We start from the raw sequence: 22,494 nt of genomic DNA on the forward strand, positions 1-22,494 counted from the left end.
TCCGCAGGGAAATCCCAGCGGAGGTTCAGGAGTTTGATTTAATTTTGCTGAAGGAATTAAATAAAAAAAGCTCCACAGCAGAAAAAAAGCGGCAGCGACTGTGGAGCGGAGGGAGGCTCGCAGCGGAGCCTGGGGTGGGTTTTGTGTGTGGCTGCTGCGGGAGGCTCCGAGGTGGATCTATGGGCAGGGGGTCCGGTTTCAGGAGAGGGAGCTGCAGGGGAGAAAAGCCAGATGATAAAATTTCCTGTCGCTGCTGTTAAGGGGCTTCTCTCCATGCTGGATCTGAAGGACGGAGATTTTTACGAGCAGAGTTCTGTGTTGTGTGTAAATAAAGCAGGTTTTAATGGTACAGAGGGTTTCAATGTATAAAGCTCCTTGATGTTTTTGAGGAGAACCTGGAAAGTATAAATGCATTTGGTTTACGGTGGAACATTAATGGAAAATTTCGGACTGTTAAAAGGTATGAGAAGTGGGTAATAGAGATGTGAAATGGTCCCTTGCTAATGGGAAGAAGTAAGGGAAGGGAGATAAAAGAAGTCTGGGAAGGCAGAAGAGCTGTTCCACATATTCAATCACAAAGAGGACATGGTGCAGCCATGTTTGATGGTGGAGCATGGAGCAAACCTGCTGGGTCTGGGAGGGTTGGTACCCGCGGACAGGAGGCTGTGGAGCGGCTGTTCCCTGAGTGGTGGGACGTGAAACATCTTGGGACAAATCTGTGCTCGGGAAGAGGGGAAAGGAAACGGTGTTTTGAATGGAGAAGTCAAGAATAAGTGGCAGAGAGTCATCTGGATTGTAAAGCACTGCAGGATTCTCTCCTGTAGTCGTGTGTTTGTGGCTGGTAACCGGTGCGAGTTGAGATGAAAATACATCTGAGCTTTTAAGCTGCCTCTTGTAGAAATGGTTATTTTAGATGTGCTAATTGCTGTCTTTTCTGGGTGCATTCCTGGCCCGCTCTGGCAGGCAGTTCAGCATCCCGTTTTGCTGTGACATTGGAGTCATGTTATAGCCAGATCTAGTTAGAACTATGCAGTAAATTAGGGAGCAACTGCTGACTGGGAGAGGTTATTTTGGTGTGTTTTTATATGCCATAGAGAGAAAGGTGATAAATGCTGGTGAAATAGTGTAGTGATGCTATATTGATTCATCGGTATATAAACAGCTCTGCTGCATGGGGATATTTCTGGGAAAACCTGCAGTTGCCTCCTTTTTCTGCATCTTGGATGCTTTGGGAGGAGACTGAATAGTTTGAGTGGAATTAAAATAAGAGGCAGTATAATTTTGCCACTGGAAAAAAATTCTGAATTCTCAGAAGGAACTTCTTTTTTTTTTTTAATTGCATTCCTAAAACTGCAAGCAGTACTGAGGTGTTCCTGAACCAGAATGGTAGTAGAGAGTAGTGCCTATAAATAGTTCCTCTTGTTTTATGTAATATTTATAGGCGTGTGTGCTTGTGTGTAGCCATAGATGTCTTCTGCAACAGCTACAAATTGCTTCTGTAACATTTTTTATCCGAAAATTCTGTTTCTGAAATTGTCTTCAGCAGCATCAAAGTATCATTTTTCATATCTTCAATGTAGCACGCTGAGAAATGTAGCAGGTTACTGAGGAAAAGGGTTGGATCAACAGAATAAATGATTCTAGATAGAAAATTGGCAGGAGTTGCTCCATTTTCATTTGGGCAGAGCTCTGAAAACACGTCCGTTTCCAGTGCTCTGGGTATTTAGGCCAAAACAGTGATTTCTCACTCTGTGTTCTCCCTTTCACTGGAAAGGAAACCACACAAACAACCTGTATTTAATATATGCCACCTTCTTTTGATGATCATGGCAACTTAGAACTTAGTTGTCTTTTTTTTTTTTCCCTTAAGTAGCCCGGGAATGGGTTTTCAGGAGCAGGTGTGGTAAGCATCAAATGCCTATTCTACATGTGATTCATATGTGGTTAGAAGGGCGGAAAGCTGAAAGTTAAGGCAAAAGCAAGTGTTTTTGACTGTAGTTCAGAAATTCGCTAGAAAAATCAGCAGTGTTTGATCAGGTTTGACTTGCACCTTGTATCTTTGATCTACCAGGCTGGATGCATGGTCATGATTCACCCCTTTAAATATAGCAAAGATATATGGGCTTGCTTTTTAGAGCATGTAGAATGTTAATGTGCTTGGAGTTACGTAGAATTTCTGTTCCTTCCTTGGGGGAGAAAAAAGCTGGTTGCAGAAAGCCTCATACTTCAGAAGCAATAAAATCCCTTTGGCAACATGTGAGTTATTCCCAAAGCAGGCTTTTAGCCTTGTACTGTGATGTGAGCGTATCCTGTGCCTCTGGGTTGGAAATCCTATTGCCAAGTTCCTACTGATATTTCACTTAATTCTGGACTTTGAGTTACATCTCAAGATTGTCCCTGTGAGTGTAAATGGACCCACAACCAGCAGAATTATTAGATGTCCTAATGCAGCATTTACATCCTGTATGAGGCGGAGTGCTGGGGATAATGAGATCGTCTGGAGCCTCCCAGCAATCAGTGTTGCAGAACAAAACCTGGAGGTCTCATGTAACTCTCTGTGCAGCTTCTGTCCATCCAAACCCTGCAGAATTATTTCTGCCTGTTATACTCCAAACATTCAGGAGCTGAGGAGGAAGCAGCAGCTTAAGGACAAAGTGCAGGCATAGCACCAAAACATTTTGGTTTCCACCTGGGTTCAAGAGTGCATTAAGGGCTGACAGGTAGGAGGGTGTAGTACATATTTATTTCACATCTGGTTCCTGAAACTGGCACTTAACAAGTGGAAGTGATAAGTGAAGGTTATGTAGGGGTGCACAGAACTGACTTGTATTTTCAGTACTACACTTTGGGGACAACGGGCTGTAAAAGCACACTTGGATCTCCTTCACCCTTTTCCTCTCGTGGCTAATGGGAAAGAACACGGAGCATGGCACCCACAGCTCTTCTGAAGGGTACCTCAGTGAGTAAAAATCGTGTGTGCCACACTTCCCACCAGTGTCCTTTTGTGTGGCATGAAGCCCTTGAAACAAGTGGGATTACATTGCAAACTGAGCTGAAACCAACCTCAGCACTTTGGTGCTTGTCTTCGGGGTTGAAAAGGCTGTGGCTGCATGGCTATTGAATTGAATGAACTTTCTTGATTATGATATTTGACACAGGATGTAATTTTGGGAAGCTACGTGTAAATTTGTGGCTAAGTGGTCCAGGAAAAATTTCGCCTTTCAGAGCACTGTCACAGCACATCAGGTGCAGGAGGCCAAGTGGTAGAATGTGGAAAGTTTTCTTTTTGTTTCGAATGTTTCAGAGGTGCAGACACTGTGGGTTTGTTGCTGAGGGGGTTTTTCCACATTAAGTGTAAAATTTTTGAAAAAGCCTGGGTAGGGAGGTGATTTAATCAAGTTTTTCTTTGACCTTTGTGAAAGCTGGGTGGCTGCTAACAGCCTGTCACTGTCCTTTCAGCCTGTGAGAAGGTGGATATTCAGTATTTGCACGGGTCTTAATTTGCTGCCCGGATGCAAAGGGCTTTGTTGGCCAACACCTGACAGAAGCAATACTTTGGGGACCACACCTTTTGTTTACAGGGTGTTCCAGTATACTTTACTACGAAAACACATGGTTTGTGGATATGGTTATTTTTGCCTTTTAAAGTTCGTTCCACATAGGTGCAACTCTGAGAACTTGAAGGCCCCCCTGATATTTGTAACTGCTAAATAATTTCCTCTTTCAGTACTCCCGCCTCTATTTCATCAGCAGAATTTGTGTTTAAACAGCTGTAATCTTGCATTTCTGCAATTTGCTTGAATGCAGCATTGTTCTTCAATAGGATTTGCAATGCATGGGTGTTGCATGTAATGGTGACTCACGTTTGGAAACCCTCTGGAGTACCTGGGTGATTTTGACCTTGGTGGCATTACACAGTGGTGTGTAATGGGCACAGTAGTCAAATGTGATCTCAGATGAAAGCCCTGTTTTCTTCTGCTTCTAAGAGCATCTGCAGAGCTGGATCTAGGTTTGATGTATTGATTCTTGAGCCAACATTCAGTTTTGTTGTATGCAGCGCTGTAGCTGATTACATACAATAGAAATTGTGTGTCATCCCACCCATCCCGTTCTCACACCTCCTACAGCCCTCACCCCCCGGGTTCTTTGGGCTTAGGTGTTAACTGTTGTTTTCCAAGACTTAAAGGAAAAGGAGATGGTGTCTGATGGGAAAAGGATGCAAGTAATTAGTCTTGCATGATAAGTCACAAGTTAACTCTGATGAGCTGAGAGTTTCCATTATGGGCCTAACCTTCACAGGTGGGTGGGTGAATTGTTGGCAGCTTAGGCAGTCTTCTCCTGTGGTGATGGCAAATGCTCTTCTGAAACGTGAATTTTATTCTAAATTTGCTGTGAAACTTACTTGATGCCATTCAGACAACTCCCAGAGGCCAAGCTGTGTATCCCTGACCCCTTTTTTTTGTGTGTGTGTTTCATAGAAACTTTGTTCCTGTTTAGTAACATGTTAAAACTTTTGTATATTTCAAAGCATCTGGAATTTCACCCACAAAAATGTGCTCTAAAAGCACCCTAATAGCAAATAGAGGGAAAGGCTGGAAGAGAAGAGTCTGAGGTCAGTAATAAATGCATCTTATTTATACTTTTTGCTTGGTTATTCTAAAGCTCTTAGTAAAAGTTGTACACAGAGTGCTGGAGATGGGCACTTCAAAGCAAAACACACTTTTCATTAGTATAGTATTAGTTTAGTATTCTGCATAGTTATTTGGACAGTTTTGAGGTAGCAAAATTGTCTGACATTAATATCTCCCTATTTCACAGAGGCTCACTCCCTGTTTTAAGTGGTCAGCCTGCATATGCAGATTAGTGAGTGAGAAATAGTTTATAGAAGCTGAGTCATTACAGAGTATCTGCATTCTGCAGCTCACGCCTTTGCGTGCATGCCCAGCTCAGAGTGGGATTCGGGGCTGCTGCAGCCTCTATGTACGTGTGTTGTAAAGTTGGTGCCATCAGAGTCCTTTTCATGAGCTTAAAAAGAGAATTTTTAAACTTTAGGATGATTTGTTGTGTGGGGGCTGCCCTGCTGCTCGTAGGAGGCTGGTTGGTAGGAGAATGGGGTTATGTGAGAGGTCCCTGCCGACACCCTTGGTACCTGCAGGCACCAGGAGTAGAAAGATTCCCTTTTGGTACCTGAAGAGCTGCTGGGACTTTAACGTTCGAATGTCTGAATAATTTCGTTTACAATTCTGACTTGCTTTAAGAAAGAAGATTTCGACAATTTCGTCAAACGACCTATTCTCGCATTTCCTACCTATTCATTAAAGAATGGGGAATTTACGGTCTCTCAGCGTGAGTCAAGACTTTCCGAATACAGTGTTTTCCCTTCCAGCCGTATTGTGGCTGCTCAAGATCCCCCGCTTTCTTGAACCATATGGGGAAGGCAGTCAAACATGAGCCGATGTTTTTCTGGACTCTTTGCAGCTCATTAGTGTTACTCATGTTGTGAAACATTCTTTTACAGCAGAATTTCAAAAGCTGTAAAACACCCTTTTAAAGCAGAATTTCAAAAGCTTAATTCCACATAAAGAGTAGGAGCCACTGTTGCACTGTGACACTGTAACTTAATAACCTGCTTTACATTATTGCCTTTTGATTGCTGGACAGGTAACTTGCTAATGAATTTTTGGAAACTCACTTTCATCCTGTTTGAAATAGTGCTGCTGAGATTGGTTATACATTGTATCCAGTCCAGCTGTCAAAATCCAATGCTTTGTTGAGTTTCCTTAGTGTTCATGTAAATATTTTCAAATAACTTCCCCCTTCAGTATAATTGTACGCTTCAGATGAAACTTCTCTTCTTCCTTTTACCCCTAGAAACTCTGCTTTTGTATTTTTTTTTCCTTAAAACAGTAAGCTGCTTGAATTGGTAAAACACTGATGTCTGTTGGCATATTGCAGTCTTTGCCGTTCTTTTCAATCAATGGCTTTGGCTCTAAAATGCAAAACAGTGGAAAAGTAGTGTATATCTTTATATAGATATAGTATCTATGTACAGGATATTATGCTTTTAGGCTTTCTTCTCAAGCAGGTGGGGTGGTTTGGATCCCTTTGGAATTTAACATGATCGCTCTGTTTCTGTGTTGTCTGGAGTCAACCTTATTAACCTGGTCAATAATTTCTTTTGGCTCAGTTTATTAAGAATGGTTTGTTGGCATAATTAAATACAATGGTTTTTTGCATCTAAAAATGGAAAAACTGTAGAAGGGCTTCTAAATTAACTCTTCTGTAAGTAAAGCGCAAGAATGAAGTGTTGTTTGCCTGGTGTTCCTTGCTGATCACTGAAGCAGATCATGTTGTAAAGCATTTAAAGAAGCAGTTCTGTTGCAATGTTGTCCTTAATTTATTTGAGGAAGAGTCAACCTCATTGGCAAAACAATCAAAAGAACACCAGCAATCCCCCAGATGCCCTCAGAAACCCTGGAAAGCAATAAAACTTGAAAAGGAGTCTCTTGGGAATTAATGTCTGGTTTAGAAGGATGGTCTCCAATGAGCTACCAAGTCACCCAGATAGTCCTTAATCCTGAGGAAACCCCAGAGTGGATTATTCTTGTTGTAGCTGAAATAGTATAGATTTCTTCCATTAAATGTGCCACTTAGTTCAGTATTTTTCTTGTTCAGTGTTTTTCAAGTGCTTCTGTTTGGTACCTAAAGTGTTTTTATAAAGCAAAGCCTTCAGTTCTGCCCTTGCAGTGGGGCTGGTGTAAGTGCTGCTGGGACCATTCATTCCCTGAAGGGGAAGAGTAGTTTGTAGTGTTTAGATTTACTCCTCTGGGAATATCAGGTGCAATTTGTCTCATAAATCATTCATTTTATAGTTCAAAATTTTAATTTCATTGCACTGAGTCTGTGGATGTGCGGATAAAGGAGTGCTACCTGTGTGACAGGAGAAGGATCGTCTTGCAAGGATTCTGAGCATATTCCTTATTCCTAAGTGCACTCCTGGATATTTTGCTCCAATTAACACCAAAAAATTGCTTATTTGGTGCCTTGGACAGTTTTCTCTGTCTCAGACTCTGTTCTAGACTGAGCTGGGAGCCCTTCTTACTGAGAATGTTTTTAACATTTTCTGTTCAAATCGTCTATTTTCTGCTGCTTAAATTTTTTTCCATGTTAGGGTGCTCAGGCTGTAGTGTTCCTCTTTCTATGCCTGCTTCTTGCTTTTTGTGTTTGAGAGCAGTCAGGATCATTCAGTTGTTACCAGGGCCAGTGTATTGCACATGCTGAACTCGATTCCTCTTTGGTTTTGGAAAGCTGTAGTGCTCCCATTCATTGGTGCAAGGTTTTGAAATTTGGCAGACAGAAGCTGTTGAACAGGGATATGCCTGCTGCTGTTGTTGAGAAAATATTCCTCAATTAGGCAAACCTGTGAGTCTTTGGAAAAATACCACTTTGCCTGTACTCAGTGAAGATGTTATTGACCAAATTTTCCTGGGTGCTGGCTAGGTTTTGGCCTTGGAGGGATTTTTGTGGGGCAAGATGAGGTCACCCACAGAATAATTGAAGATGGCTCAGTCTGGTCCTTGCAGGAGAGCAGCCAGACTTCCCAGGCCGTGGCTGCTCGAGGCAAGGGTGGAGCTGGGCAGCCTCTTGTGCTCTCAGGCTCCTTTGTTGGCACCCAGTGGCATGGGGGGAGAAGCTGGCTGAAGGACAGTTCTGGATGAGTGGGATCCAGGCTGTGTTATGGAAGAGTAGCGTGGGTCAGTGAGCAGGGAGAGAGGGGGGATGGAAAGCATGGCTGCACCAAGGCAAGGTAATGGTCCCTCTGACCACTTTTATTCTGTCTTATTGGCAGCAAACCGGTTTTTCTGTTGTCGTGGACTGGTTCTCGTTATGCTCACCTGAGGGTGAGTGAGATGCTGTGGTCAGAGAGGAAACCACCTGGTTGAAGAGACTGAATGTGGAGAAGGAGGACTAGAGATCATACTGGGATCTAGTTACAGACAGTTGGGTCTGCTTGTCTAGGAACTGTTCCTGTGATGGAAGTGCCAGGAATGATGGAGAGGGTCATTTGAGGAGAGATAATTCAAACTGGCAGTTCTGACAGTGAGTGAAGCAGGACTAGCAGGGCGAAGGAAACAGCAGAAATGAGCTCAGTGAGCTCAGGAGGAGAAAATTAATTTAAACAAAGAAAACAAGGAACCAGTCAGTAACAAGGAAACAACTTGGATAAAAGCACGTAGAGAGAGCAGGGCTGGGCTCTGGGCAGGACGGGTGGGATTGTGACTTGCTGTCAGACTGGATGTGCAATGGGATTAGTGCATTAGGAATGGCAAGTCAAGAGTTTGATGGGATCAGGAGAAAGTATAGTAGGTGCACAAGGGGAAGAAATAATCATGGAGCAAAGGATGAAGATTAGATAAGAAATAAAGCAGAAAGTAGTGCAGAGACCTAGCAGTCCTCTTTTGGCTTTATAGTATTGCTATTTTATGTGGCTTTTTCCATGTCATGTTTAAGTGGAGTTGACGTACTGGTTAGAATGTATATACATTGATTTCTGTGGTTGCACTTTGCATCTTTACTCACTGTGGAAGAATATTTGATAACATCCCCAAATAAAAGCTTTATCCAGAATTGTGTGCACTGATGTTTTTCATTCACTCAATCTGTGCAGAAAGCCTGAAGGAATTTTTTAGCAAATAAGTTCAAAATGTGTTTAGATAATATTTTTCACTTTGCATTATAGTCTCTTGGGCAGAGATAAATGCTTTAGCACTTTTATCTTGTATTTACAAAAAGAAAAAAAAATGACTGGCATGGCGCAGGGAATGAATGGAAGTGTGTTTTCTCAAACAAAAGTTTAATGGGGAAGAGAAATATTTCTTGCCCTCTTGAGGACTGTTCATCTGTCAAATGTGGGTCTTACAGGAGTGGCATTGATTACAAGTGTGTAACTCAGGTTTTGCTGTAGTAAAAGAAAAACTGGCAGTGGATGAACAGGGAGAGCTGCGATAGAGCACTACATAAATATTTTTTCACCCATCCTGGCTCTCTCTCCCAAGTATAACAGTCTGAGATCCTTTGCTCACGTGTAGTCACTGGAAAAGCCTAAAAACACAGGGTGAGAGGAAAGGGTTCTATGTGCTGGTCAAGAGCCTTTATTTCCTTACAAGTCTTTGGAGCTGTGAAACATCTGGATTTCGCACAGGATGCTTTTGGCATGTGTTTGCAACTTAACATGCAAAAGCTGAAAAACTGCACAGCTTTGCTTCAGTTTTTGGTGTACAAAACAACTCCTAAGCAAATGTTTCAGTGATGGATATATTGGTTAGGGGTTCCTTTGCTGCTTTGCTCGAGGACACTGTCATCAGCTGATCCAAGAGGCTCCATCCTCCCAAAGCACTGCCAGCCTGACCATCAGGATCAAGGCACCTAATGCTCACAGATTATGGCTGCATGCTTTACCTGAACCCCAAAATTGCACCAGCTGATCCTTTAGGTAGTGAGAAGGCATCTCACATGACATGTGTGACTCAGTGCCTATTTAAACCAGTGCCCTGGGGATTTACAGCCTTATTTTTGGAAGGGGGGGCTAGCTGGGTTCCAGCTCTATTTAAAATCAAGTGTCTCTGGCTGTGTGGCTGCATGTGTCCTTCTGAGATGCATTGGAGTAGCCCAGGAGACCATGCTGGAAAGGGGTAGCAGCTTGCATCTATTCCTGGTATGTGTGAGCATCTCCCCACCACCACCTCCTCCTCTGGATAACTGTGGGTTGGTTTTATTTTTGCATTGTGGTTCCTATTCTGATTCTTGTCTGCATCATCTTTATTACCTGTATTATGTATAAAATTGCTGAAAGCTCCTTTTCCAGAGGTTCAGTATGATTGACACAAAACGATCTTGAAATAGGAAAGCTGTAATTGTTGGAAAACGACAATTTTTGTGAGAAAATGTGCTGTTGTGAAACACATGCACCTAATTTAGGCATCGTTGGAGACTGGGTCTGCATAGTTGTCACTCTTGGAAAATACTTAGTCTTGAACAGAAAGGTATCACAGTGCCAACATTTAATGGTTGAGGGAGTGTGTTGAATTGTTCCACTAACAAAAACCTTTGGTGAGCTAAACAATACAAATATAGATATTTCACTTGGCTATTAGCAGTTGAGTTGAAGTACTTGATGGCTGGGAACAGCATGACAGAATGGTGTGCTCCATTCACACAGAGGTCAGAAGACATTTTACATGATATTTATGGGTTTCATGCACACAATTATAGACATTTGTATTGACTTGAATCTGCTGTTGGCTTGGTGTAGTCTTCTGTGGTTTGCTTGTGGCTTAATTTCTGGGAACAAAAATAAATGGAATGGTGGCAGAGGAATCAAAAGCCAGAATCCACACTAGGAGAGTTGAACAAGTGAAAAATGTCAAAATAATGGAAATTTAGACCCCCTTTTCACAGTTAGAATGTAAGAATGAAGTATGTGGGGGTTTTATTCATGATACATCAACACACATGGTGTTTGGGAGTTGCTGGTCAGTGGAGCACTATTGATTTCCCTCTGGGGGCAAGGCATCCATCCAACCTTCTTGGTGGGGGGTGGGATTGATTCCTTAATCGGAACAACAGCAATCCATCCTGAAGCTTCCTCAAGGTATTAAGGCTAAATTAAACAGTCTGGGACTAGTGTGTAAGCCCTAATGCACTTCAAGAGGCTTTTGTGGATAGGAGAATTTTGAAAATAATCAGGAGACAAACCCAAAAGTAACAGAAAAAAGCCACAGGCACAAATCACCCTTAAAAAGGGGACCACAATACATTTTCTTTGTGTGTGGTGCAGTGCTTAATGCCCAGATTCTCTTAGGGAAGAAAAGATGCATGAACTATACAGCTCTATTCATGGTGCTGCATTTAGAACTTGTTTTCTCTCCTTTGTGTATGTGTTCCATAGCTGTTCCAAAAATAGATATGGTCACAAATATCAAATTAGTAGAATTAGGCATCTAAAGCCAGGAAATACACCATTTTTTAAACAACAATCACTACTGAGATGTGGGGTCTTATGCATATTGCATTATGTCTTTATTTTGTAAAATGTTAAGATTGTGTTTGCTTCTGTGCATTTGCAGTGTCCACAATCTGCATGAATTTCGCAAGGATAAAAATGTCATGGTTGCATTCAGCTTTATTTGGAATTCTACTTTTCTTTAACTTGGGGGAAGAATGAAACATGATCACTGAGCTTTAGTCTGCATAGTAAATGCTCATAAGCAAGAACTAACTATATATATAGAGAGTGTCAGTAGCCTTGTTAGATGTGATTACTGATCGTTGTGGATGTCCTTCATGTACAAAAGTACTCAAAAAGTAAAAGTGAGGGAGCCCACATGACACCTGTTCAATGTTGCTCTTAGTTCTCAGTCACTTTGTCTTGGCCCATCTCACTCTGCAGACTAAGCCAGGTAAGCAGTAATTTTCTTTTTCCAGAGTGTTGGAATCCTTTACAAGTATATCCGTAAAGCCCGAGGAGTTCATGAAAGCTGGAATGTTTTAGGGTGGCTCTTTGTTACCAATGTCTGTGCATTCTGAATGTCCCTGATGGAAACTCTCAGGCGCCGTCATCTTGAGCCTCTGGCTTCAGAGATGCTCTGCCCGAGTCTTCTCCCATAACATAAACTTCATTGGTCCTAGTGGTTCATGGCCCACCAGTCTGGGCCGTGAATTAGCAGCCAAAAATTTGGAGAGATGGATTTGAACTTCAGGGTTTGTGAAAAACAAACCCTTTATTTTCCCTTCCTTGGCTGGGAGCAGTTTTGACTCAGTCTTTGGACCAGAGTTACGGCCTCCAAAAACTACTTTAAGTGGAAGGTATTGTCATTGGAACAACTGTAGAGAACTGAGTGACCTCATTGTCCTTACTGTGGGAGGGGATGTTCTTGTCAATTTGTAAGAAATTTATTTCTTTCTTTCCCTGCCCTCTATGTAGGTAGGTAAACACACATTTGTTTTCCTCTCTGAATCAGTCTGGTTCAGAGGCCAGACTTGCTTTCCCTGCTTGGCAGATAAAGCATCTTGTAGATTTAAGTCAATATCCTCTTTCATATTTTTTAGATGATTCAACTGCTCATCAAGCAACTGGTCTATCCCTGTGTTATAAAATAGTTGGGGAGTCATGGGATGTTCAGGGAACTGAGCCCAGAAGCTCCAGTTGCTGTGTGAAGATCAGTAGCTCAGACCCATTCAAGTCGAAGTTGAACAGGAGGTTCCTGTTTGTTCTTCAGTCAAAAGCATTTCTTGTGTGTTTGAGCGCTCTTTAATCCAACAGGCAGAGCTGCAGCCTGTAATGGATGAAAGCTGAAGTAAGCAAAGCATAGATATGAGGAAGAGGGAAGGGGGAAGAAGAGGAAGGCTGACATATTGTTATGCAGATGCCTTACACCTTAGTCTTGAGCTCTGCTAAAGAGAAAATTTACTTTTCTGATGTTCAGCAGGGCAGGTTCTTTTCTTTTTAGTATCCCATTATTTTCCCGTGTCCCCGCCATGCATCTTCCTTCCCATGAGTAGATTATTTATTCTGAAAACCAGTTTGTTTTGCCTTTCTTGCATTACTCATAAGATTTATCTTATCACCACGTACTTTAGAATTTGCAACATTTGTTTCTGAAGATTTTGCCTAAAGTGCAGTGTGATAACCTCTCACAGACTTGAGCACCGCATCAGAAGTGTCACATTTAGTAAGGGTGCTGTAGATCAGCTGAATACACCAAGTGTCATAGGAACAGCAAATAACTTATTCTAGGAGACCCAGAGCACTGGAAAGAGATTTGCTGATAGTGACTTGGCAACGTAATGAAAAGCAAGATATTTGAAAATTTTAAGAAGTGTTTTGAGGTGATGAGTTTTCATTTGCTCTGATGAACCATAATAGCCAAAGCTAGGCATCTCTTCCATAAAAATAAGAACTTGCCCTTTAATATCTTCCACTTTGGAAATAAGCGGCTAGCACCATCTCATTTCAGTTATAAATTAATTGGAAGTCCAACTAGCAAGACTTTTGAGGAATGTCTCAGTGTCATTTATAGGATGTCAATCCCTGTAACGCTTGAGTTTCTGCTTTTATGTAGTAAGTGCAATGCTTAAAGTATTGTACTGTTCCAGAAATCCCTTGGTTTTTAAATTTAAATATTTATTGTTTCACGAACTTGGGTTTGTTGTCAGCATTTTTTGCTGGAGGTCCCACCCCCCTTGTGCTGAATAGGCACTGTGCAATCCAGGCACTGATGGTCCTGGTCTTGCAAATTGTGTGGCATGAATTAAAGACAAGGAAGATTGGAAGGATGGAGTACGAGACGCTCAAGGATGTGGAAATCCTCAACCTCTCCCATCGCATAACTCTTCTGGTCTGGGGTAAAACATGGTAATTTCTCTTGTGCCCATGTTTGCTATGGAAGTTCTTCTGTGTTGTGAAATCGTAACTACTGAATAGTTACTGTAGTCTGGGACAAACATAAATGTAAAATAGAGGGTATCTATTCTATTGCATCTTCTGATACTGAATATCAATATAGCAGGCTGATAGTACAATTTATTGTAGGTATCTAGAATTGCCGTGTTCCCTGGATATTATAAAAAGTGCCTATGTCTGACAGCCACGTTTCAAAGAATTGTTTTTTCAATGTACTAATTAATTCTCTTCAAATAAATAGTCATGCAAAAAAATGAAATGCAACATCAATATTTAATGGCATCTGCTTAAAACCCTCCCAGTCCAGACTTCTGAAGTTGTGTGGGGGTGATAGTCACACATCCCTGGTAAAGGGAGGATGGAATGTGTGTGTTTTCTTTTCATTTGAGGAATGAATTACTCCTTAAAAATGAGATTGTGAGGTGCCCTTCATGGCCCTGTGCAAAAATAATGTAGGAAACAGCTTGATCTCTCTTTGGAGGCTGTTGGACTGTGAATCCTGTGGATGTAACCAGAAAGGGAGATTCTGTTTCCTGGATGGAATGACTTGGTCTCCACCTTGCAGGCTTGTCCAGTTGCAGCAAGTTTGCAGAAGTTGTATTGAGAGAGGGCTGCAGTTTTCATCTTGCTGCAGGAAACAGTGAGCCCAAGTGACCAACATCTTACTCTGTTTCCTGTTCCTCCCTTGAGCAGCACAGCAATGAGCTGACCTAAATTCATGGTTTTCTTGCAAGATGTCAGTCTGCTCTTAAGCTGTTTGCAGTACTTTCATCTGTGAACTGGCTGTGTTTGATGTTAGTGCTGTGTTATCAGCTGCTGATGTTAAATGGAGAATCATTCTCCTTGTGAAGAAGTGAATTTGTGACAGATTTGTGTGCAATTTGTGGGCACTTTATGCCACAGAGTTCGGGAATCCATTACTTTCTGGAAGTGACAAGCATTTGTTAGACTTCCTCCCACAATAGTGACAGAAAAGAGCAGTGCTGTGCTTGCCATCCTCTTTTGATGCTTCATGGTTTGTTACTGCTGTGATAGGAAAACACAAGGAGCAGGTTGTAATGTAAGCATTCCCTGTGTTTATTTGTTGTTGGTGGTGTGGTAGCCTTCCACTTGATCTTCCAGGAACGTGAGGAGAGTGGAAATCAGGATGACATATCTGTAGTTTCAGTCACAAAGTTCCACCCTGTGTGCTCTGTGAGCAACACACTTTGCTATTACAGAGTCCTAATAAACCAATTAATTAAGAACTATTCCTGTAAAACACACTGTGCTGTCACACTGATCCAAACTTAACCAGCAGCTCTCCATGACAAAGATTTTAATAACATTTAACCATGGTTTCTGTTAGTCCTTTGACCAGTCACGTCATGATGTATGTGGTGTGGTGGTCTTGGTTTTGTTTGCCCTCAAGACACAAGAATGCTTTTTATTGCTGTCCCAGTAACCAGTCCAAAGTGCAGCAAGCAGCTTTACACTTGAAAAACTGTAGCACCCTTTCAGGAAATATCTGCGGCGCCTCAGATTTTTTCAGCCTGCTCACACATTCAGAGCCCCGGACAAGCAGCTTAAGATCTGAATGAGATTGTTCACCAAATGAGTTGGTGCAGCATATTAATTTGCTGGTGCTTCTAAATGCCTGCAGTGTTACAAGAGTCTGCAATGGCACTAAAATACCAGGAGCTTTGTTGGCTCTAAACTCCTTAAAAGAGAGTTTTAAATTCTTGTCTGCTTGCCGTAGCCTTACCAGCTTTATAAAGAATTTGGAGATCTGTATTTCAGAAAGGTTGTGCATCCTGGGCTTGGGAAAGTTAGTAAGAGCTTTTCCTGGTAGTATTAGTTGTCTTGGAGCTTGATTGTGCTCTAGGTTTTACTGTATAGCTGATTATATGAGCCTCCTATTAGTGCCTTTATCTAGATGCCAATGGATATGTTTATTGCATGATTTTATGCATAGGATTTTTGTTGAAAAAATACTTGCCTTTGCAGTTAGGTAAACTAACATCATGTGGTTTTAATGAGGCTGGATGCAGTCAACCTGATTTTATGTGCATTTTCAGTTTCATTTTAAGTTAATATTTAAATGCCGGAGTAGAACTGATACGACATTAAACCATTTTTCTTTTTTGGTCTTTGTATAGTGAGCCAGCATCCTCCTCCCCCAAATCAATATTCTGCCTGGCAGCTGGAGAGGGATATGAATTGTTTTCAAAAACTACAAAAAGTTTAAAACTTTAGACGTCTGTTTTCAAGGTCTTGATATAGATGATTTTATTTAGAGGATGAACCCAAATATTTTAGTGAAAGCTAAAAAATTCAGTATTCCATGCTGTCCCTTGTTTTACTGTTCCTGGATTTAGGCAAGTATGCAGTTCTAGAAGATGGGGTGAGCAGAGGCAAGTGGTCAGACTGGTGTGACCCAAGTGTGGTTTTTAATCTTGGCTCCAATAAGCGCTGCTTTAAATTGGGTAGTGATTGTCTTCACAACTCTGTCTGAAAACTATATTAATAGGAGACTGTTTACTGATATAATTCCCATTAGGATTGTAAAGATATTTCTTCAAGTGCAGTGAAGGCTTGAAATCTATGTCATGGTATCATCATTGTTATAGCATGAGTTATAAAATATTCACATGTGGTTTTGGAATCTAAGGAAATGAGATTGTTGTCACAAGAAAGCTGGATTACCCTTTTGCTTAGCTAGACTCACCTATCCAGCTTAGGAGCAGAATATCCTTGCTGGGGGAAGCAGTCCTTACTTAAAGGATCAAAGGATGTTGTTCTTCTAGCTCAGGATGGCAAAATGTCATTTATTCCTAATGCTTAGGTTTCCAAGCCATATTGGTCAAAAGAGACTGTAATTGTCAATTTATTTCCATAAAATGTTCTGACTGTTTTTCTTTGAGAGGCCGGAGGCTGTGTAGGGAGCCAGACCAAAAGGTTTGGACAGTCTGTAGCTGCCCTACTTTCTAGAAACTGTAATTTTAGGTTGTCTTGGTTGGCACAGTATGGTCAGCACAGTGAACTTGAGCTTTGTCTGCTGGGGCTCGGAGCGTGGCCTCCTGCAGCATCCTTGTGGCACAGCCAGCAAACCACCGAGCCTCGCTCACCACGCTGTGGTTCCCCACGTGTCTCTGATTTCTGTGAGCTGGTCCCAGTTCTGGATCTGTTGGAGTAAAGGCAGCTCTTAGCACAACGAGCCTGCTGTTAGACCTGGGGAGTCTTTGCTGCTGCTACAACTTGCTTTAAATGCTCTTTGATCAGGTGCTCGGACACTTAGAATTGATGGATGGTAGAGATAATTGTGCTATAAACTCTAGTTCTGCACATTTCATGAGTGTCATTTATGGGTAGGGAACTCTGATTTCTTGCATTTTACAAGGCTGAGTGACACGTGGTCTCTTTATTCTTCTTCTGTGAATGTTTGTTTAGTGTGATGGAGTGAAATTTACCTCTTTTTCTTGCATTTGTCCTATGTCCCGTGGAGAATGTGAAGTATCCCTGAGTGAGCAGCCCGGATGACTCCATCACAATCCCGGGCACATTGTGCTGCTCTATTGACTCTGCAAACCTGAAATGTGTGTGGGAGAACTTTCTCTTGTAGTCTAGCATATAATTTAATTGATGTTTGTTTGGGAATTTGCCTCAGATTAAATTATTCATTGTCACCACTGAATAAATGCTTTGTTTGCTTCTGGTGGATCAGCACTTTGCACAGTATTTCCCCTTTCTTGTTCCACCTACTTTGATGCATTAATTTAGTTTTGCTGCAGTCTTAGTACTGAGAGCTGAGAGAGGCTTCTGTTGGGAGAAGGGAGAGACCCAGTGGAGTTTGAGAGGCTTTGTACAGTGATTATTAAGGGAAATGGGATTACTTTTCCTCAGATTTAAACTTTATTGTAATGCAAGTTCACACTATGATTAATGGGAGTTGTTACCTGAGGATAAACTTCATAGAAATGGCATAGAAGTGAGCATGTGAGAATAGGAAGATATGCTCTCTTCCTCCAAAGGATAAGAGACTGAAGTTATTGGAGAATTATTGTCAATAGCCATTCATGCTTTGATGCACAGGTGGATGTTTCTGATCCTTAGCAAGATGTGTCAGTGGTAGAGTTGCCACATTAGTTTTGGTCTGGCCATATTTTAGCTTGGTAATTCTGTACCCATACAGGTGATGTTGTCTTTTGTAGAGGAAGAGAAGCATGGCAAGGATCAGCTTAAATTCTGAGTATTTTATGTGAGTGGGATCAGACTGAAACAGTCTTTTTGACAAAATCAAGATAAATGGCCCGACTCTAGGACATTGTAGAGTGCAGATTCAGCTGGGGTTAAGCTCTTCTCTGAAGTGTTTATCAGTGAAAAACTGAGAGGAGAAAGGTATTGGATAAAAGGAAAATATGTGACAGGATGTTAGAGGACTGTCTTGGTTGCCATTTTTACAGCTACAGGAAGGGCTATGTCTTACTGTAATAAAGCTGCATGAGAAGCCCTAATAGATGGATTTAAGGCATAGAGTCTCTACAGCTTTCTTTTGGCTCTTTGCTTATATTGTATTTCTGGCCTAGTTCCAGAATTTATCCATTTTTTGCCAGTGCAGCTTGATTCCACTCCACAGAGTAGAGTGTATGAGTACATAATTCTGAATTATGAAATGCACTTTGAACAGAGTTTGTTAGCATATTTTGAAGTGACCAACTTTGTTGTTTGCAGACATTTTAAATGTTGCGCACTCTGACATTGTCATCCTATCTATTGCATTAGATTTCTGAGTTGCATATATCTCTGATAATCTTCCTGTTCTGGAAACTTCACTATTTCTTGGATCAGAGTGGAAGCACCTAATCTAATTTCTGGGTTAAAAATGGAATGCAATGGCAGATAGAAATACTTCAGGCATAGCAGTAATCTTATTTGGTCTTGAGTGTGAAGTGGCTCTTGAAAAATCTAGGATTGTATTTGTCATGTCATGGTATTTAAGGTATTATATGCTTTTTGAACCCCATTTACAAAGAAGTTTTTCAGCAGTTTGTTCCATTTAATTTGGAAATCAGAGGAGGGAACAGTCAGTTCAGACGTTCACTTTTCTTTTGAACTTTACGAAGGATTTGGAACACGCTGAAATGGAGGGGCTTATTTTTTTAACCCTAGTTATTGTCATTGCTCCAATGATTCCAGGAGGCAGCCTCAAGCTAAGCAGAATTAGTGATTTTTACAAAATTTTCATTTTCCAGGTGTCCGCATAAACATCCTGGAAGGACATGGTTCCTGCACTGGTGTTTGGTCAGTTCTGGCTTCACAGCCAGGGGAGGAGGTGAAAAGGAGTATCAGGAGTAAAGGCTGTTGTGTTTAGCGAATAAATACATCTTCGCATTAACGTGTGTAGAAAAGAGCTTTGCACACGCCCTCAGTTTACACCCACCAGGGGATTTATTTAGTGGAGATTAGAAATTTTGCTGTTGAGAATACCAGGCATGCCTTGTGAGACCTTTGCTGGTTTTTCAACTGTTATCTTTTTGGGCTAATTTTGATAGAGGGAGATCGAGGGCTCTTATTTGCGAAGTGTAACAATGTCACTGATTGGTTTTAAGTGGTTATATAAAAAAAATAATCAAATTAATCCCCCCAAAACCCTTTTCTAAACTCCAACTGTGTGCTCAGAGATGAATCGTATTAAAAAAAAGAAAAATTCATACTAATGAAGAAATTTTGACTTTGAGGATGCATAGAACAACTTGGATATTCTACATGATGAAGCCAGTATGGCATTGGTTTGCGAAGAAGTTGGGCAAAAAGCTAATTTCCCCAAAAAACATTCCCACAGACTGCTGCAGTTTGAAGTATTGTTCTTGTGGATAAGATTCTGCTATTGTGATTCAGTATGGTTTTGGATCAGAGGGCAGAATTGCCTTTTTTGTGTGTGTTCTTTTAAATGCATCAGCAGGCTTGTTTGGCTTTCTATTGTAGTTATCCATGCCATGCAATAAGCAGGAACACTCTATGGCTCATTTTTAATAATCAGTACACAGCTGCCCAAAGGGGAAACCGTGGGCAACAGCTCTTGTTGATCTTTGTTTTAACAGCTGGTATTATTAAGGGAGAGCTTTGCAGACTGGGGGAAAAAAAAAGAGGATGAAAATCAGTCAACAGTTAATCCAAGATGTGGCCAGACAGCAAAAGATTTACTGGGAATTAGTTCTAAAATTGCATTTGTTCAAATAATTTCAGAAGAAACGAATGGGTGTGTATTAAATCAGGGAAGTGGGATGGTGCTGGGGAACAGTGAAAAGTTGTAACATTTGTCAACTGAAAAACCTTCCTGGAACAACAGCAGCGTATATTTAGCATTGTTACCATGCTGCAGCTCCTGGGGGAGGCAGCTCGGATCTGGAGCTCTGCTGCAGCTCATGATTTATACCCTCCCAGCAGCAGAGCCCCACAAACCAGGAGGATCTGCTCATTTTCAAAGCTCTTGTTTATAATGCACGGAGCAGTGAATCCCTGTGGGTCCTTGCAGCTTTCAGGCTGAAGCTCTGGATACTGTCAGCAAAAACAAAATCTTTATCCCATTCCTGTTCCCCCAGGATGAGCAGAAGGAGGAGGTTAGCATTGCTTTGTTTTGTTTCTTTGGTTTTTGTTTTTTTTAAAATGAGTTTCGTGGGTATAATTAATGCTAGTGGTAGAGATGCATCATCTCCCAGTAGATTTTAGTAGTTATGAGCCTTTGCTTAGCTAATGAGTCCGGATTTTAAAGTCTAGATTCTGCTGTTTATCCTCACACCTAGTACAAATAAGTTCACTTAAATCAATTGAATTGCACTAGAATCACCAAAAGAAGCAGCATGTGTATGTTTGTCTTCAATTTAAATAACTGAACAAGTGCATAAAAAGGTTGAAAGGCACTCAGTCCTTCAATAAAAATAGTCCGACCTTGCATCTGGCATTAGTTGAAGTTTCTCTCTCATTATCTTGTTCTTTAAGAGCATTCTTACATCCTGGGTTGTAATTTGCACATTATAATGTATTTTGAAACAAAACTGTGTCTTGTTCTGGGGTTTCTTGAGTGTGTTTTATAAGCAGAATTGTAGGTTTGAAAAGAAGTGTTCCTTTCTGAATGGGCTGCTCATGACAGATGGTTCTCATTGTGGCAAAGTCATGCAGTGCCTCAAACCTCTAAGTGTATAAATTTATTTGAAGGAATTGAATCACTGCTGCATCATGGCCATCTATGAAAAGTGTCCTTGGACATAGCAAACAGTGATTTTTGAGCCTTGCCTTTTCCTTATTCAAAGAGAACTATAAAATTCGTTTTCAAGAGCATGAAACTGTGACACCTCTAAGAAGCACATTTCCTCTTTCAAGAGATGCAGCACTATCTTTAGAAGGATCTCCCACTGATAACAGCAAGTGATGCCTCCGTATGGCCTTTTCAGGTAACTGTTTGGATAAAACCAAAATAGCACGTAGATAATGCTCCATGCTGGATGTACTTCTGTCCATGCTGTCCAGGGCATGGAACCTGCATAATTTACCATCAAAACCTTGCTTGTTCCAAGAAAACAAAGGACAGTCTCATTTGTCCCTCACTATCCAGTATTTGGCTCAGTTGCTGTTTCTCTTAATCACCTGTTGCTCATCAGCTCTGTCCTGCTGCAGTTGAGCTGATCACATCCTTCTGCCTTCCCACTTCCCAGAATTAATCATTCCTCTCTGTTATCTTACCTCTTTCGGCATCTTTCTGAGGTGTTGCAGTACCAACAACCACATCCTCTCTCTGATGGAACATCCCCCCTCTCACCTTCCTTCCTGGCTGCTGTGTTAGCACAGTTAACTTGCCCTGTTGCTATGGAGGGACTACAAGTTCTGCTTTACCACATCCTTTGCAGGATACAAGAGGCGTAGGGGGGGGAGGAGGAGGCTTGGTTTGACACCAGGATGGCGGGGGGGAGGGTTTGGGGCTTCAGTTGGTTTGGGCTCTGGTGAGGAAGGCTCTTTGCTGTAGTGGTAAGAGCAGCCCTTGGAGGCAAGACCAGGAGGTTTCTTGCAGGATCACCTGCTCCTGGAGCTCCACTGCTTCTGTGGCTTCTGACTCAGCCTTCTGGCTGCTGCAAAAGGAGCAGTTGCACTTCACAGTTTAAGCTGTCAGCAGCGAGAACGAGACACTGAGATGTTGAGAGCATGTATGTGTGTGTGTGTGAATGCCTTGGCAGTCGATGACATTGGTTGTACTCACACCGGGAAGCTTCTCCCCGTGAACCACGTGCTGGGTTTTGCAAGGCTTCCATAATAGGTGTTAAAGTGGGTCACCATGGCAGGAGTATGGCTGTACTCCCAGTGACCTCTCCAGCAGGCAGAGGTGTCCTCTTGCCGACCTGTTGCTCTGTGCTGCTGCCCAGGAAGCTGCTCTCCCTCCCACCCCTGCTTTGGGAGTTTGGTGTTGGCTTTGCTGCTGTTTGCTGCCGTGGGCTCTGTAACCCAGTGCTGTGTTCTAGTCTGGTGTCCCTCTCTACAAGGAGGTTTAACCTTCACCAGTACAAAGCTCACCTTTTTCATTAGTGGGAGATGTACCTGTGCAGCTCTGCTGTAGGTGGACCTTTTTGTGAGATGTTGCAGTCAAATTGGTTCCCTGTCAACCCTGACAATCTGGTTGTACTCCCAGGACTGGCCTTGCCTCAGAGCAGCTGGAATATTCATGTTGCTCTCCAGGTGCTGGCCTTTGTGCCAGCTGCTCATGGCTTTTCTCAGAAGTGCTTCTTATTTGAATTAAGTCAGGTTTTCATTCAGGTAGGATTAGGGTATGGCTGAAACCTGCCTGTGGGACAGCACCTTGGCTTAATTAGCAGGAGGGGTCACTCTTGAGTTTGTGGAAGGTGGTTTTTGGGGTGGGGATGAATGTGGTTGGTCTCAGAAGCAATTATAAGGCTGTGCAAAGGGCCTTGCTATTACACTGGGGTAATGTTATTTTCTATCCGAATTAAAACAGGCACAAATATTAGAACTTATTTTGCTTTCCAGCTTCAGCAAAATGCTGAAGA

The 22,494-nt window shown here is 41.8% G+C and overlaps 1 protein-coding gene across 1 annotated transcript in view; it reads left to right on the forward strand.

The window, feature by feature from the left end:
* FNBP1 (formin binding protein 1) overlaps positions 1–22,494 on the forward strand; it is a 94,659-nt gene that overhangs the window by 337 nt on the left and 71,828 nt on the right. The window lies entirely within an intron of this gene.

This window comes from Corvus cornix, chromosome 17 (assembly GCF_000738735.6).
Source record: "Corvus cornix cornix isolate S_Up_H32 chromosome 17, ASM73873v5, whole genome shotgun sequence".
Classification (NCBI taxonomy): Eukaryota; Metazoa; Chordata; class Aves; order Passeriformes; family Corvidae; genus Corvus; species Corvus cornix.